General features: G+C 39.1%; 1 long non-coding RNA gene across 1 annotated transcript; it reads left to right on the top strand.

The window, feature by feature from the left end:
* Window positions 1-1663: 1663 nt before the first annotated feature.
* On the top strand, window positions 1664-17910 carry LOC124409008. The gene is made up of 3 exons (XR_006929490.1): window positions 1664-1813; window positions 16265-16276; window positions 17900-17910. It is a non-coding gene; the product is annotated as an uncharacterized LOC124409008 (long non-coding RNA).
* Window positions 17911-19654: the final 1744 nt, after the last annotated feature.

Here is a 19654-nt window from a genome sequence, read left to right as displayed (position 1 = left end):
AGTACGTGAGTGTGAGAGAGAGAGAGAGAGAGAGAATCTGTGAGTGAGTTTGTGCGCCCGTGCCGTTGTTGCCGAGCGTAACTACCACCATCAAGCAGCGACAGGAGACCGTGCCGTTATATTATAGAAAAGCGACGAAGGATTATCTTGTATTTGTGAAACTGTTCGATTGTTAGCGAATTTGTTTCTGGAATTGTTATGCCTTGTTCTGAGTTTTGAAATTGTTAACGAATTTGCCTAACAACGATTCTGCTATTGCATTAGTTATTGAATTGTTAACGATTGTGCTTCATTGATTATTTGCCTATCTTGGTCGCTTGCCGCTCGTCGCTTCTAGCTTATACTGCTTGATTTTTGCCGTGTTATATTGAATTGTTTAATTTTGTTGCTGTGTTATATTTTGTTTTTGAATTGTATCGAAGCGTACCGCCACCGATAAGACCGCTTGCCGTGTATATATTTTATTGTCTATGCCTTCTGCCTTGCCGTAACGGCGCTGATTGTTAATAAACGCTGGTAATTACATCTATAATCATTCGATGATCATCTATACTATTTCACCTTCGCGCCCACGTTCCCCTCACCGCTAGCTAGTCGGCTGTTTTGCGTGCTTGCCCCTGCTATAGTTTTGCTTGCGAATTTATCTGTGTGAGTTTGGTTCGCCGTTCGAGTCGGCGAACGAGTGCTATAGGACGGTAAATTTTGAATCTGGTAAGAGTATAGTCTCTTACGGCTCTCTCGAGCCTGGCACCCAACACCTGTTCTGCAGTGCCGTCAATTATCACTTTTCCATCTTTCTACTGCCGTGTTGGTCAACGCCATTTTTGTAAACGAGCCTCTGTGCCGACCCCGCTTTCCCCCGGGTGAAGTAAAAAGCCCGTTAGAGCTTTAATTCACGAAATTGTTCGGTGAAAGCCGGAGTAACAAAAAAGGAACTAACTATCCGATACAGGTCAATTTGCTTATCGACAACACTTTACCACATGTATCACATCGCTTTACAATCTACACTTCGATCTACACCTCTTTATGCGTAACAGGATGACAAAATTTGGATAATTTTGTATAGCCATGTAGCTACTGGTTGGCACTATATAGAGGAATGTGTCAAATACATTGAACGAAGACCGAACACACACATTGTGTCCAAACGCATAATGAGGGTAAATCATTAATCTTATATTTTCTTACAGGAGTGTTTACATTTTATGTTTATTATGTTAATATGTTTCATATCACCAATCCAGTGTCGGACGGTGTCATAGGAAGTCACTACACGTTTGTGAAATAACTACATTCACATTAATGATGTACACGGATACATGTGTTTGCGAAAACTGCATACATTTGCGTCTCTGAACGCCGTCTAGCTGAGTTCAAAAAATTAATTTGGGGGAAATCTTCGTGCATGTTCACGTTGTACAGGGATATGTTTATTTGAATATATAGAAATGTGAATTTCGTCGCAGAGGCACAATTTGAATGTGTCTGTAAGATGTTAGAGACAAGTAAGTGTATGACTGAGAGTGTAACTCGGTATCACTACTCAAGCCTGTTGGAGGGACGCGGCCCTCCAAAGAAGATATGAAGAATTCATATCGAAAGTTGCGAAGTTGGTTTGCTAGAAAAATGTATTTCGAATATTAATTAGTTGAGTCGAAAAATTAACGACGGAGCCAAGAATTGAACCTGGCATCTAGAGATACTTTGCCGGAGACTTACTCCACTAGACCACCTAGCCGCCCTGACACCAGTGTCATTAATTTCTCTCATCAACCTGTATTCGAAATGTTTTGTTTTCGTGTGCCGTATTGTATATAGTGCAACGTGATTATTATAGGTAAAAGAAAATTTGCGATAATTCTTGAGGGAAGGATAATCACGCTACCCTACGGCGCAGGTACTGATCTGATCACGGAATAAACGATAATTAGGAAAAGAGATAAATGTTGGGCGCCAGACGCAGTAGCGTCAGAGATACGATAATTAGAGAATACGATATGACGAAATAGATCAGATTCTACGACGGTTTTGCACAGCTCACTCAGCAGATAAAGATAATGGTAGAGGGGATGGGTCGTATCCAAGTCGATAAAACACAATATTAAAGGAAATGGTAATAGTATCAATTGTATAAAAAAAAAAAACAAGTAGAGAAATTCAGATACAGCCAGAGATAAAGTGAGTTCAGAGGTAGCACGGTAGCGGTACAATTATTCAAGTAATTTAGCGGTATGAAGCGGGTGATCGCGATACTATTACTCGGTATAACCATCAGCAAGTTTACAAAGCAGATAAGAAATAGGCTAGCATGCAATGCACAATCTAAGGTTCTTAAACTAATTGTTACAATTCAAGTCAAATAGCATAATATGGCGAGAAGGATATGATCACGTAGAAATACAGAATAATCGTAGCAATGTGTAACAATAATGAGGCACGATAATAGATAGAAGATCCGAAATTACAAATGGCAAAAGAAGGCAAGAGATATTATAGTTAGTCGAAAAGCAAGAGATATTATAGTTAATCGGGAAACAAAAGATATTACAATTAATCGGTAACAAAAGATATGACAATTAATGGAAAGGCAAGGATTACAAGTCAGTTAGATAATTCGATATTTGAAGCGCAGTCAGAAATAATCAAGTATAGCGAAATAATATAAGAGAGGTATGATAGAAATTACGGAAGAAATTACGATAGAAGTTACAAGAGAAATTAGAGAAATACGTAGGTTCTAGCTTGCGATATATGCGATACGACGAAATATTATAATTACGATAAGCAAGAAATGGGTATCTTGACGTGTCAAGAACAGGTATTATAGAGAACAAAATATTATAATGCGATATATTACAAACTAGAGATCTACGGACAAACTACGTAACAGCGGTATTAGCAAAGAAAGCGATGAAAAAGGTGTTATTCGGTACGGCACAATACTCCAATGTCAAAAGAGAACAACGGCTATACCGCGCAGCGATATAAGATCGCGCACGCGGTACGCTTACGATATAATTCCTCCCAGATATTCGATAATCATTAAATCAGAAAGATATTCGGTAATATTCAAATCGGTAACATATTAAGGAATCAAAGAAACAATATTTGAGAAATTATAACAGAGATACAGAGAGAAAATAGGTATCAGATAGCGAGAAGCGAAATAAGAGACAAAATTAGAGACTTTATAAGCTGATTGATTTAACAATCACTCCTGAGAACGATAAATCAGAGATTCGAATAAAATACGGTATTCAGAGATATTTTACGAAAGCATAAGTAAGGCGCTGCTAGTCAGCGATATCAAGAAAATCATTCAAACAAGATAAATCAAGGAAATAGATAATAGTCACTACAAATAATAGTAAACTAACCAGTCGCGAAATTACTTGCAATATTCGATAATAAGGGAGAGAATAAGATAAGAGATAAGAAGAGAATACGGTACGAGCCCACGTGGCTCACGCAGAACAAACTGCGAGATAAAAGAGAGAAAATCGATAATAGGTAAGAAAAGAGAGAAAAAGATATAAAGCAAGTAAATTCGTGGCTTCACAAAATAGATAGAAGAAAAACCTCACTTACGAAAATAGAAGATACAGGAAAAGCGTAGACAGGTAGTCGAGAGCGGAAGGATAAAAGCACTGAATTGAAATGTTAGCGAGAGAATATGAGGATAGTGAGAATAACGTTATCGAAAACACGTCTAGTCGTAGACTAGGTTGGACGTAGAATGTGAAGAGACGAGCGGCGATCCTGACGATCCCGGTCGATTTTCGGCGAGATTTCATCACGTGATCCTTTTCCGGTGTTCGGTGATCGATAATTGGGCCAGAGGGTCACGTGGTACGGGTCAACAGGTGTAGATGGGCGATAGTCCATCCCTGGGTGTCTCCTCCTCCCACGTTGTCCTGTAGAGAATTATCGATCCGTCGAGCGATATGTGGGAGGGCTATGGTCAGCTGCTTGCGGTCCTCGCGAGAGGGGAAGGTCTACCCCTCACGGTGTTGCGGTATCGATGTGTGCGAGAGATCTAGGAACGACGACGAGAAGAATGATCCTACTCACATTGTTGCGGTATCGATACTTTGCAGAATTCGGGATTGGTGCGTCGTCAACTTATGCAGTGCTAGTACTCCCCGCGCTGACTATCTCTCCGGTACTGCAACTCGGTGCGGGCCCTACGGCACTGTTGCACCGAGCCTTCCTGATGGTGATGATTTACACGCAGGGTTCCCATCCTTAAGACCATCAGTCCGGCGTGGTCCACCACGGTTTCTCGGGCTTGTCCTCACGCTGCAGTCCTTCGATAATCGTAGGTTTGTAGACAGCTACGATTCTGCGGTATAGTAGGCGAGACAGTAGATATTATGCTGGTTCAGCTCCAGGCTGATAAGTACCGCGACGGGAGGCTTGATTGTGTTTTTGACGCACAGCCCTGTACGCCGTCTACGATGCATCCATGCGGCAGTGGCGTTGTAGCGATGGTTCGGCTCCCGGCCGATAAGTCTAAATGATCGGAGGTCTTCGTTGTGCTTCACGCACGACCCTGTACGCAACCTAGGTAGGCATCCATCTGAAGTTGACTTTGCGGTATCCGATCTGTTGCAGTTGACGATAGTTGGCTGCTGACCCGGTACGTGACCTTGGCTTCGCGATATTCGGTTCCCTCGAAGCGGTGTCGCTGAAGATAGCTCTCGTAGTGCGATACAAAGATAAAAAAAAGACAGGAATTAGCTTAATAATTAAGTCTCACTTAGGAATTAATTAGTTGTTCTTTTTGGAGTATTGGCCCCAGACGTGTTTTCGTTACTTTTTACGACATTCTGAAAATAAGGAGAGCGATATTCAACCCATGTGACGGGGTATAAAATACCACGTCACAATAGAAATGTGAATTTCGTCGCAGAGGCACAATTTGAATGTTTCTGTAAGATGTTAGAGACAAGTAAGTGTATGACTGAGAGTGTAACTCGGTATCACTACTCAAGCCTGTTGGACGGACGCGGCCCTCTAAAGAAGATATGAAGAATTCATATCGAAAGTTGCGAAGTTGGTGTGCTAGAAAAATGTATTTCGAGTCAACTAATTAATATTCGAAATACATATTTGAATATAGTACTTCATAAGCGTTCCTTCTATAATACGATGTTATCACATTTGGATTGTAATCGTGTTAGACTTTGCAGAGTGACCAGAGTCACAAACAATAGTAGGTGATTAGTTACTAGTCAACATTCATACAAACACATTCGTTAGATTATCAACTGGTGTGTTCTTATATATATATATATATGTCGGAGAAAGGCCAAAAATCACTCGCGAACTTTGTGTTTTTCGTGTTCGGCGCATATTGAGCCATTAAAAGAACATTTTGTTAACTCTGAACTCAGAACAAAACAATATTAGATAATTCAAATATTGATCGTGACAAAATACGTCAACTCTCTTTGACGTTCCGCGAAGGATGTCCTTTCTTTCTTCTTTTTTTTATTAAACAAATTCTTCAACAAAACAAATGACGAAAAGCAACGACAACTTTGTTCTTTATCATCGACACGGCCAAACTGACTTTCACACGTCCTCGTGTGTTGTATCTGGTTCTTCTGAAAATACATAAAAAGATCTTTTTTTTTTAGACTGCTCGGCTTTCCTGATCTTGTTATCAATTGATTATTAAAAAAAAACAAAATCATGAATTTTAAATACAACATTATGAGAGTTGATCCGGTGAGAAACCATTAACAATATCTCTTTATCATACACACACAGTCGCCTCATGCGACTCTTTTGACTGTATGACAACACCAAGTTATCCATACACCAAGATTTCAACACACAGTCAGAAAAATAAAATTATATAAAAAATAAAAAATATATATATTGTAACGGGCTTTTTACTTCGCCCGGGGGAAAGCGGGGTCGGCACAGAGGCTCGTTTACAAAAATGGCGTTGACCAACACGGCAATAGAAAGATGAGAAAAAAATAAAGATTGACGGCACTGCAGAACAGGTGTTGGGCGCCAGGCTCGAGAGAGCCGTAAGAGAATACACTCTTACCAGATTCGAAATTTACCGTCCAATAGTATTCGTTCGCCGACTCGAACGGCGAACCTAACTCACACCACCAACTCTCAAAGCGAAACTATAGCAGGGGCAAACACACACAAAAACAGCCGACTAGCTAGCGGTGAGGGGAACGTGGGCGCGAAGGTGAAATAGTATAGATAATAATCGAATGATTATAGATGTAATTACCAGCGTTTATTAACAAATAGTGCCGTTACGGCAAGGCAGAAGGCAACAAAATAGCTATTCACACGGCAAGCGGTCTTATCGGTGGCGGTACGCTTCGATACAATTCAAAAATAAATAAAAATAGAGCAAAATAGCATAAAATATAACACAGCAACAAAATTAAACAGGTCAATAGAACACGGCAAAATCAAGCAGTATAAGCTAGAAGCGACGAGCGGCAAGCGACCAAGATAAACGAGTAATAAGCGGCATAAAATCAGTAACAATTCAATAAATCGTGCGACTACGAACTCGTGGTGAAGCAAGTTCGTTAACAATTTCAAAACTCCAACCAAGGCAGAACAATTCTCAACACAAGCTTGCTAACCATCTAACGGCTTCACAAACACGAGATAATCCTCCTTCACTTTTTCTATATTATCGGCACGGTCGCCTGTCGCTGCTTGACGGTGGTAGTTACGCTCGGCAACGACGGCACGGGCGCACACACTCACTCACAGATTCTCTCTCTCTCTCACACTTACGTACTCGGTACGCGGCCGGGAAGCGGCACGGTACACGATCTATTACCACGTATATGGTACAATAAAGCGGCAAAAAATTACCGAATGAACAACCAGAGCATGTAATAGTAATTATAAAATAAGAATAGCACCCAAGATCAGCAATTTAATCAACTAGAAAAGCTTAGCTACCACGAGGCTCGCGGGCTTTCACACAAAATGGCCGACCAAAGCCGGCCGGCAACCTGTTACTGGCGAAAAGTGGCCTGAGGCCGTTGAGACTCTATAGCCAGCGAGGCCCGGGGTAACGTTAGCCTACCTTGTTTCGGCACCCAGCGTCTTTCCCTCAAGATTCGGCAGCTACTCAATACAGCGATACAATGCAAGATCGGCACACTTTGTCCTATTCGACTTCTCGGCGAGGATACTCCTAACAAAAATTACACTGGGTTTCTCTACGTTACGGTTGACGTTAGTGACAACGAGGCGCAAGGGAGAGTGAGGTGGCCGCCGGCCCTCGGCGATCGCGATCCCGCGGTGGCGCTACGGGAGGGGATGATAGGTAGATTGGCGAGAGACCGGCGGGAGCCTAGGCAGCCGGTCTGTTCGCCGCGCTGTGCTGCGTGTTGCGAGGGCGGTCTGGCGAAGGCGGAAATGTCCGGTCGGCATCGGCGAGCCCAGGGGGAGACTGAGTCCGGTTATTTGTGGGTGCCGGGTGGCAAGGCCGGTCTTATCGGAGGCTCAGGTGGAGGCAACTCGACCCCTGGGCGGCAGCGGCAGCATGTCCTTGGCGGCATCGAGGTCCGAGCAAGCAACAGCGCGACTACTGGGTCCGGGGCTTCGAACTCCGCGCCGGTCGTCCTGTGGTACCTCCGCGTTTCCCGCGACGGCAGCGCAGGGTGGTCGTTGGATGGCGTCGGCATTGGCGGCGGCAGTGGCGGCGGCAGTGGCGGTCACCTCAGAGAATGGGTTGGGGGAGTAACAAAAAGCATTAGCAACAATACATGAATCTTAAAGCTAACTCTGGTTGTTCATTGGCGGCACGGCAGGACTCTCCCTTGCTCTTTAAGAGCGCTTGACGCGGCCGCCTGGGAGTGGAGGTGCGGGTCGATGACGGGCTGGTAGACCCGCCACGTCACAATATATATATATATATATATATATGTGTGTGTGAAATAAAAATGTTTATATCGCGAGCATATGTCCGGTTTAGTTAGCTGTATTATTCAAGCATAGTAATTTCTTATGATTCAAATCTTGAATCACATTAATTTATGATGGTGCAGCAAGCCACAGTACTACACGTATGATTGCTGATTGCAATCATATCATATCAATCAATACTGAATCATTACTGAATCATTTAACTGAAGAGAAGTTACGTAATTATCATACGATAGAATTAGTTGGCATGCCCGACACTGGATGGGAGAATTGTGTATGATCACTTTCGGAATCTTCGGATATCAAATGACGTCATTTACATTCTTATGAAATTCGTCCATATTAATCGCGAGTGCAACATTATTTAACATGTGGACATGATTTCTTTACAGTTTAAGGTACATCTGTACGTTACTTACATTAGTCAAAGTACATATGAGGTATTCCATCCCAAGTGTGTAAGCCCGTGACCCTCACCCTCTCGGATTTTTTTTATTTTTTTTTTTTATATGATCGCATTGAGGCTAAAAGACACCCTCACATTTTTTTTAGATTTTTTCAAACATCCCTTATCTCAGAAAAAAAATTTGTTTCAAAACAAAAACGCCATTTTTTTTAAATCTGAAAAAATTCTAAAAAAACTGTGATAACATTGTTACGTCCGACGTCCCGCCTCACGTCTCTTCCACCTTCCTCGACGCTTGTCTTTACCTGCCATTCCCACACTCCATATCTTGTCATCCTATTTCCATCTTGCCTTACACCACTCGCTATCGCCCTTACCTTGCTATTTCGATTCCCCTCTACCCTTACATTCAGCTTCAACTCTCGTTCCCCAAAACCATTGCCTCAACTACTCCTCATCGACTTCACTCAATTTCCAAATCAAAATAAAAGTTATAATCATTCTCTAATTACTGTTCTTTCCCTTCCGTTCCCTGAACGAAGACGGCGACGACTACGAACCAACAAAAATAGCACCCGAACCAACACCAACGGGTGGGTACATGGACTGCAGTCCTCCTGTACCGTAACAACATATAAAAATTTTCCAGCTATCACCCGTAGTGGGCAGATTTTTTTTAATGTGTTTTACAAGCTGTTAACGTTCACAAAATTCCAAAAAATTCTCGAATAGCTCACCTTGAGCAGATACTGAATTATTTCGGTACTCAAAATGAATTTTATAGTATCAATTGTGTTGGAAACCAAAAGATGTATGTAAAAAAAAAAAAAAAAAAAAAAAAAAAAAAGGGGGGGAGAGGAGAAAAATGTATTACGTTATTAAGAAGACTCGACGACAGAAATTCCGAGCACGTTATGTTTATATTATTCTTGAGTTGCTTGATTCTTTAATTCAATTACTTTCAGTTTACATCATGATGAATTTAGTTACGATACCAAATTATTGTGTTCAGTTCATAAGTCGAAATGTAACGCAATTAAATGTAAAATATTGTAAGCGAATTATCAAAATGCCACATGATATAGTTATGGCAAAAATGTATTGTGAAGATTGAAACACCAACGATTGTAAACACGAAAGGCGACTTGTTTGATTCCTCGGGAGACGGCGAAATAAACACCATTGAGGTGGATTTGAATATTGTTGCCGATTCACACGACCGCACTGGTTAAACGTTTCTCTCGCGGTTCGACGCTCGCCCACGAACATATTCGAGCACGTGATACGTGTCGTCGTGTATGTAACGCCAATTCAGCCTTAGGGAGTCTCTCCTTAAGGGCTATAGACCTCCCGGGAAATTCATTTTTCTCAAGTCCATGCAGGTCACCCAAAACGGCACGACGAGGTCGCGAGACCAAGTCGGGGCCGATAGGCGGGCGAGCGAAAGAGCGAGCGAGAGAGAATAGGAGAGGGCGCTAGTGGCGCGTTGGCCTGAATCAGAATAAGTCCCCTAGACAAATGGCGCTGCGGTAGATGAGAGGTTGATGAGCCTAAGGCGCGCGTTTAGAAATCAGATTCGATCCGACCACGAGCGGAACAAGTCGCCTTTCGTCAACGAATAAAAGTGTCCACCAACTACAGCGTGTCGAAGATTATTCTCATTGTCTCACCCTTAACAAATTGTGAATTTTATATTCATTTTGAGTACCGAAATAATTCAATATCTGCTCAAAGTGAGCTATTTGAGAATTTTTTTGGAATTTTGTGAAGGTCAATAGCTCGTAAAACACATTTAAAAAAATCTGCCCACTACGGGTGATAGCTTGAAAATTTTTATATGTTATCACGGTTTTTTGAGAATTTTTTCAGATTTAAAAAAAATGGCGATTTTTTTTTGAAAATTTTTTTTTTCCGGAAATAAGGGATGTTCGAAAAAATCTAAAAAAATATGAGGGTGTCTTTTAGGCTCAATGGGATCATATAAAAAAAAAATTAAAAAAATCCGAGAGGGTGAGGGTCACGGGCTTACACACTTGGGATGGAATACCTCATATACAACTGCTGTTGCTAAAAGAGAGAAATAACCTACGTTATTGTCAATTAACAATATTTTTGGTAATCGCTGCGATATTTTCAACATGGTCGAGAAATAATGTAACCTAGTTATAGGCAAAATTCGTAAAATTCCATAACTTGAGAACATAATCATAAGCGTTATGTTATCTAGACATCTGTCTCCGCTTTACTATCACAAAGAATAGTTGTTTTAGTTATAAAATTATTTTTGAGGGGTATTTTGTCATATGTGCGATTAGTCTGTAACAACCATCTGTGATATTATTCCTGAGGTCGCTCCTCATTATACTTCTTCAATTACTATTAAATAAATGTTTTAATTACGCATTAGCTGGCAAACAACCAGATATCTACACAAAATGCATTTATACAACTATTAGTATTACTCGTTTAAATTTGGAATCGTTGTGTTAATGTCAAATGAAAATACGTCTGATTTGCCAAAATTGGGATAATACTGGACTTTGGCTGTGAGTGAAAGAATTAGTGCTATAGAGTAAATTTACTTTGACAACTCTTCCTAAAATTTTGCTGTGAACCCGCACAGAACCGGGAGCCGATGTGTCGGCTCAGAAGTAGACTATATTTTCACTATCTAACCTAACGGCACCGATAGCAAAGTTCCAGGACTTCAAACTGAAATGTCGACAAAAAAGTTCCCGGCTCCTGAAAGGGGTCATCATAATCTGGAGGTTTGTAATTGTGCCAGCCAACTGCAGAACACTTAATGTTCGATTCATATAGTAAGTAGCATTTGTTACATGTCCTTCTTGTGTTCGGTAAAATTGGTCATCCAGAGACAATGTTTTAACCCAATCGTCAAATAATCATACTCACAAAATTATCATGGTGTAACGATCATCTAAATTTATGCTTATCGTCATCAATGTTCATCTTTACAGATTCAGAAAATTGGTTCCAACGTGAGATACGGATGAACAAGGCATCCCTACTATGTTGAACGACGAGATAGTTTAATTTTATTATCACCCCTAATTGAACCGAAACCAAATACTTGAACCCTGATCGACATACCACCACGTAGTACATCGAGCTCCGAGAACGTATATAGTTAATCCACAGAGTCAAAGCGTACACGGGTGAGTGTACTTTTACATTAGTCCGACACATATGCACTTTGACAATATTATTATTCTATGCTCTCACATCTTTCTAAACTCTATAATTGTTTTAGATTTGTAGCGCTGTCGAATTACTAATACAAACAGATCATGACGCCTGTCAACCTTCCCCGGACGTCAATAGACATGTATCCAGTTGTGTCACAATTTTCGTTTGAGTCTTATCGCCCACAATGTAATTTTTGTATTCTCGCAAATTTTGTAAAACGTGTGAAACGATACTTTTACTTACCTGTGCATGTTTGTATAGAGTATTGAACGAGCAGTGTAATGCTGTCCTGAACAAATAATACCATTTAGAACTTTTTAATCACTTTCACTTTGAGATATAAATATTTCTCTATCACAATAACATGTGGTTGACATATAAGAACTGTAAAAAGCTAACTTCACGTCTTTTACAGCATCACGGGTCACCCTGCTACATTTTACAGATATAGAGAGATTATTTTGTGTGTACAAGTGAACGCACGACAGATGAATCTCAATTTTGTTTGTGTTAACGATCTGTTACCGTGGACAAACTAAGTATTTTCGTGAAATAAAAAATACTTACCAACAATGGTATTAACTTGCACAAACTTATCGCAGTCGACAAAAATGCTGACGTTACATTGTCAGTCTACTTTCTCACATCGGTAATTATGTTTCTTATAATGTTCGTAGCATTTGCTCGAAATTTATGTTTTATCGGCAACATGATTACCAATCAATAAGCTTCATTACCGTTTCACAAGTGATCGAGCGTCACAGTTGCTGACAGTTCCGTTTAATTGGTTCAAACAAATCTTGTTACACGAATATTATCATGAAATTGCATGTATTACATCTTTTACTTACAAGTTTGCGCAAATTCCCCGAATTAATATATCAAAAATGTTGCAACGTATGTCTGTGCATGCGCCGTGTATTATTAATTGGTAAATTAGTGTTAAGAATTCAGGACTGTATGAAATAGGATTATATAATGATACTGACAAATTTTAGCTATACTAGTTGTGATAGGAGATTAAAAAAATAAAATATGAGGAAAAAAATTGTCGTCTATCGTTTTCACTTCGCAATGTATTCATTACTTGTTACAAAATTGAGATCGACATATATGGTCACGGATTATGTCGTTCAGGCGTTGAATCGACGAATTGAGGTTTGAACTCGGTCCAGTTACACCTAAGTACGGATTTCTCCAATTATCCTTGTTCCTCGTGCGAATGCGGGTGTTTTTATTGAACATATTAAAACGGTATGCAGACGCATAATGATGGTCACTAATCCCATCCGCTCGCTTGCCCCGCGCAAGTTTCCGAAAGACTTTTTGGGGACATATCCTACCGGGTGTTGTAGGTATTGGTAGTGATTATTATCATTATTATTTACCTAATCGTGCGCAAATTGGATTAGTCGCATCACTATTTTAATTTTTCATGGTGGATAAGTCATACAGTTATCAATTACGAATCCTACACATCACAACAGGTATAAGAGTTGTGGTTCGCTTACAATTATTTGGTTGATTATTACTACGGTATAGCAGTATCATTGCCGCATACTTACAAAAAGTCATGAAATCTAGGCGAAAACATCTGAAATGTAAAAAAATCCGCCAAGTTACCGAAACCAAATCACAATCCAAATTGAAGAATAACTTAGATATTGCCGGTCTCTGTCGTGAAATCAGGAATGAACCCCAAGCTCTACGATGTCTCAGCAAGTAGGTAGGTATATGTCGTGAAGTCGGACCTCGCTGTTTCGTGTAGTGATATCGAAACATCATTCCAAGCGCTACGTACTTGGCGGGCACATTTTTGTGAAACATCAATTATAAATGCTATAGCGACAAAGTAATCACGGAGTTTGATCTGTCGCACAATTTCGCGTATTAACGAATTGAACATGTTCTCACAGCGTGGGATAATATTTATTCAATCATGCAGAATAAAAACTCGACGTTGTATGAAAACAGTGTGCATGAATACATTACACGGTACAATCAACCAAAGCTTTAATATGTACAACTTGCCGGCCAATATCTTGTCTTTGCCTACTAGCTAAAAATATATTTTGATTTTCACCAACCATGTCCGAAGACGCTTATAATAACGTAATGAAGGGCAATCTAGGAATTGCATCTAAAGTAATGAATGGGTTCTCGGTGCGTCGTGAGCAAACGTCGAGCCAAAGAAATTTCACAGTAGGATATGTATGAAAAATGTGGATGTATTTAGCATCGAAGGACTTCTACTGGAGTTTGAAGACTGACTATTATTACAATAATATTGACGCAGTAACCTTATTCATTCGAAGACAAATGATTAAACATTTCATGACCGAATATTGTATCGGTATCAGTTCACTCTATATAATATGATGATTATACACCTTGTATAAGGGGTGTGAACACTATTTCGTTACAATAAATATACATTTTCCGGAAATCGTTGCGTGCGAGTGTACGGAAGTGGTGGGGTGCAGGTGCCTCCTCCCGTACACTCGCACGCAACGATTTTCGGACTGCCATCAACAATAAATGATGTGAAAAAAAATTTGATGAAATGCATGTGGGAGTGAATCCCTTGTATGGTAACTTGAGAGGTTAGTACAGATGGCAGGTGAGTCGTACGATAGATATAAGAGTGAGCTCATGAGACTCAGTAGATCAGAAGTGAGCCGGTCGTCGTGATAGACGTACGCGGTCTCCGGTGTGAGTCAAGCACACTGAATTACGCACACGAGTCGTAGGCATGGGCTCACCACCCGAACGAACCCTTGCCGGTCTCGCTCCTACAGCAGTGGTGGGATAGACAACCCATTACGGGACCCAACGATCGCAAAAGTGTTAATGTTTGCTCAATTACGCGCCAATCTCTGGTTGGTATTAAAATTAATAACTTCCAGTTGCAAGGATTAATTGATAGCGGAGCTGAATGCTCACTCATCAGAAGCTACATTGCAGATGCGTTACCTGGTAAAACTGAATACCAATTTGTAAAGTTTAGTGGCATCGGTCCGACGTCAATTAATTCAAGTAAACAGATCACTAGTTTGGTAAAATTTGATGGATTCTGTGCTGAATTAACGTTTTTGGTAGTAGACACGAATTTGCTGCCTTATGATTACAGTTGGAAATAATGCATTATTTTCATAATGCATTACTGTAACCATTACCCATTACTCTGTCTATTGTGCAATGTATAAATGTACCATTACCACATATGAAATTAATGTGTAATGAAAGCGTGTTCCATTACTAATCAAAAAAGTAATGTAGAATGAATGCGTGTTTCATTATAAATAAAAAAAGTAATGTGTAATGGATGCATTTGCCATTACAATTCAAAAAAGTAATGTGTAATGAATGAGTGCTTTATTACAAAGTACATTGAAAAAAAAAGTAATTTGTAGTGGAGAATATTCCATTACAAATAGAAAAATTAGTGTCCTCGCATTAGAACCTTGCACAATGCGGTTTCACTATTTTATTTTGCTGTATTGACCATTTGTGATCTTCCACAATGATCACAAATGATCATTAAAGTGAAAAAAAGGGTTGTGTGGTTGTATGAAACCACGATGAAAGTGAAACTTTTCTTCGGATCGTACGCATGCAACTGAAAATTTTCGTCAAGTTTTACCAATCCGCGCTCTGACCACTTTACCCCCACTCTGCGGCCGCCCGTCACGCGTTACGTGACGCGATAGTCGTACGACAAAATGTGTGGCGATGTAATAAAAGTTTCACTTTAAAACATGCACTCTATTTAGGCATTCAATGGAAAAATTTTATATCAATGACTAATAATTTTTATTAGATCGCTTATAATCATAAGTAACCGTGTGAAAAAATTGGTTCAATGTAAAATAAGATAATGTTTGGATATTGTTTCGGCAAGTCAGCAGCATTCGGAATCAATCACGAACGTTTGGATAGGTTCGACTCACGTGGATACTATCCCCACTATCTTTCCGGAAACACCACGCGAAAAGAGTTCTGTGTATACGGTGTCCGTGTGCTTTAGTGTGTTTCTACGACCGTTTAGAGCAGGAAGTATTTTGCTCAAAGGTACGTTTACTAATTATTCAATGAAAAAAATTTGTGTGTATCAAGTTTTTGTTATATTTATTATAGTATTGGTAAATGTATGAACTGAGTTTCGGAGTATTTTTCACTAGATTGTCGCAAAAATTACAATTCAAGAAAAGTTATTGGTGTCAGTATATATTAACTTAATTCCCGCGTGTCTTCGTATACACCTTATAATTTTGCAATTAACGTGACTGTAAATTTATCTTGAATTGTTGTAAAAATTACTCCAAAAAGCACTGTCATCTACTGCAGCAATAGCATTTGTTTTTTCTGCATGTGCATTTCCTAACTATTCAGAGTCTATCTATCAACAGGTTTCCTTTACGTTTTTAAAAATGTAAACTCGTAGCACAGAAATTAATATGAATTAAACTACATTTCATACATATCCAATTTTTTACTCAAGTTATTATTTAAAATTATACAAGCATATTACAGTCATCGAAATGGTTCATTATAATTTACATGAGCTTTCAGAAACTACTGATGTCGGATGGTAAAGATACCAGCAAAATACGGCGTAAGCGTCCGCGGGCTCTACATTCTTTGCGTTCGCGTAAACACGCGGACGCGTCAACATCGACCTGTACACCGCACAATGTCGAAAGCAATATCTCCAATAAGCAATATGTTTACGTTTCAGTCTGTATGTATACGGCTTTCCCCGTCAACTCAACCACTTCCAAACCTTTATTTTTCGTTGGACTGCGCAATTTAATCTCGAGTCGCTACCGCGACTTTAGATGACATAAAACATGACTCTGAAGTTTGCAACGTTGAGATTCAACGAAAATTTTTTTTTCTATCGATTATTTATTGAATTTTGAAAATCATGGAAATTTTTCGTGTCGATTGAGTTTTTTGGTCGAAAAAGACGATCGTTTTATTGGCTAGAGCAAATATTGAATAATAATTCTGAGCTCTGCTCAAGAAATAACAGAATTTCCTTGCATTCAAACGATCGAAACTTCAGGATCATCATAAAACGTGTTTTTTTCGTGCATTTACATGACCCAATTCGATAAGTATTATGGAATATCTGTTCTCGATTTTTTTTTATCTTTCTCGCTCTCTTCTCAGCCAATTACCTCTCGAACGGCTAATCGGAGCGAAAAACTACATGGAATTTTTTTTAAGCTATATATTTTGAGCTCTACAATAAAAATATCCCACAATTTTTATTATTGTTCTTTGCTTCCAAAAACCACTTCGGAATTTTGAATTTAATTTTTTTCAACTTTTCTTTTTTATTGGGAAATATATGGGACCTCAATACTGTTTTTCTTCTAAACTACCGTGGTTGTCGTCTGATTCATCCTCCTCGTGAGAGTTGAGGAATCACATAGAAAAATGTGTTTTTTTTTTCTAAAGAACTGCATTTAACCCTTTGGATCTTAGAGAAAGTGTACTTCGTACAACAATACTTCAAAGGAAACAATTACCTCTGAAAATAAAATAATATATTGAAGTCTGCCTTATCATGGTGATTTATTTCTCCAGACCCAGAAGATGAGAGTGCGGTCTCATCTTCGCAAGAAAACCAGCAGATGGCTTTCCACAGCGATGTCGTGCGAGGGGGATTTTCTCATTCAGGTAATTAAGCGTTAAATTAATTCATAAAGTTACAAATTTCATATGCTTACTGTGCATATTATGTGTGCCTATTACTATTAACTATTATTTGCCCTCCTGGCAGAAGCATCAACATCGCAGATCGTTGAAGATCTTCCGATTCATCGTTTGAGCCAAATTTCTATTGAGAACGAAGAACCTCCCGATGATCCTTTGGATGTGGAGTGCAATAAGCGACTGTGCCTGGATGGTAGATACTTTATAGTCGTGAAAGAACAATCACAAGTGGATGGGACAATCCGTGCCAATTGCATGATTTGTCCACGAGAAAAAATCATCGCCGGCACACTTCGCAGTACTTCTAACTGGACGACACATCTAAGGGTTAGTATTTTAACAACAAATTATATCAATTTAACAGAATCAACAATGCAAAAATATTTTCTTCGCAGAGACGTCATCCAGAAGAATATGTCGAGTACACCCAGGATTCTTTGTCAAAAAAATTGAATGAAGAACCAAAAAATAAAAAACGATGGTCATGTACGTTCTCTCAAAGTGAATTTAATTTAAGTGTCACAAATTACATTGTGGACAGCATGGCACCATTGAATACTGTTGAGAGAAAATCTTTTCGAAAAATTTTCGATGGTATGTCAACTTTATTTTACAGAGTATTTTTATAAGATTTGAGACATTACGCTAATTTTTTATTCTCTTACGTACATGTGTAGACTTCAACATAAAAAAAGATGGATTGATTTTGAAACATCTGACTCGACACTCACTGTCAAAATCAATAATTAGTCTGGCAGAACGACAGATCACTGAGCTCCGTAAGATAATCGCATCAATTGAGTACGTTTGTACAACAGCAGATGCTTGGTCCGGGAAAAATCATCGATTTGTCGGGGTAACGCTTCATTGGGTAAGTTTTTTTTAAGAAAATCTAAGTTGAACTAAAAAATTTCGTGGATTTTTAAGACTTTTCATGGTACGACAAGAAAAATCATCGTTTTTTTTCCCGACGTCGTTTTTCATTTGCAATAAAGCAAACGAACTTAAACGTGTCGCTTACAGGCTTTTTCCATTAATTCCACAATTTAATCGTTCCTTTGAATATTTTCTTATACCGTCCTAGTATCTCTTCTCACAACTATGTTTTCCTCAAGAACTAAAAATATTGAAAAAAATCATGTTCGATATCTGTTAACAGCTACATCCATATACTTTAAATCGAAAATCCGCGGCGATTGCGTGCCGGCGGTTTCCTGGTACCCACTCGTATGAAGCTATTGCGACGTTTCTAGCGGAGATTCATCTGTCCTTCAATTTAACACCCAGAAAAATTGTGGCCACCATTACCGATAATGGATCGAACTTTGTCAAGGCATTCCAGGAGTACGGTGTTGACGGTGCTGCGGATATTATTCCAACTGGTAAGCCCTTCCTGTATTGCTCATACAATGCCAACCAAAAATATTTTTGAATATGATTTTCAGTACTTTATTGAAGGCAAAATTCTGAAAAAAATCAGCAATGTTGAAAATGATAGTAATACTGTCTTCTCATAATAACATTTGTAATTATTTTTCCAAATTTTTTAAAGTCGTAGCTATGATAGTATTCGTTCAAGGGCATGTTCTCATTTCTATACCGAAAAAAGACGATTACTAAAATTTTTTTTTAGTAAGTTTCTTATTTAAAAATACAAAACTTTTTCCATGTTATCATTGCAGTATTATATATTACGAAAACAATGATTTCTTTTAATTTTTGATCAGACAAAAACTTCAAATAAGGGTTTCTCAGGATGACATTTTTAAAAACGGTTCCAGTGATATCTCAGAAAATATAAAACTTATTGACTCAAATCCCTTACCATTTTACGTTTTACAATGCAAGTACGCTGCATTGAATGCAGTGAACTTGAAAAATAAACTTAGCAATGAATACGTATATTTCTAATGAATATGAGAAAAGAATATAGACTGATCTGTTATGAAAATGAATGTTTTTATTTTGTAGAAGAAGCGTCAGACAACTTTTAGAGGAAGATTTTTCTGAAACTTTGATGACTGAGGAACCGAATCACGAAATCACGCTGGACACCGACTTTGCAGACGAATGCCAGAAGCAATTACCGCAACATTTTCGTTGCGCCAGTCATACTCTCAACCTTATTGCTACAACAGATACGAATAAAATAATCGAAACTTCGAGAGAATTCGGAGCACGCCATAAGAATGTGATAGCGAAGTGTACATCTCTTTGGAAGAGTTTACGGTCTCCAAAAACCAATGAAGTCATGAAAGATTATTTGGGTATCGGTTTACGAGGACCAGTAATTACTCGGTGGAACAGTTTCTTCGATTGCCTCAAGCAATTGATACATCGCAAAGATAAACTTCTGCGTTGCGTAGAAACAGGTGAGAGAATTTC

This window comes from Diprion similis, chromosome 8 (assembly GCF_021155765.1).
Source record: "Diprion similis isolate iyDipSimi1 chromosome 8, iyDipSimi1.1, whole genome shotgun sequence".
Classification (NCBI taxonomy): Eukaryota; Metazoa; Arthropoda; class Insecta; order Hymenoptera; family Diprionidae; genus Diprion; species Diprion similis.
The sequence above is the reverse complement of the archived record's forward strand: the minus strand, read 5'-3'. Positions and strand labels throughout refer to the sequence as shown.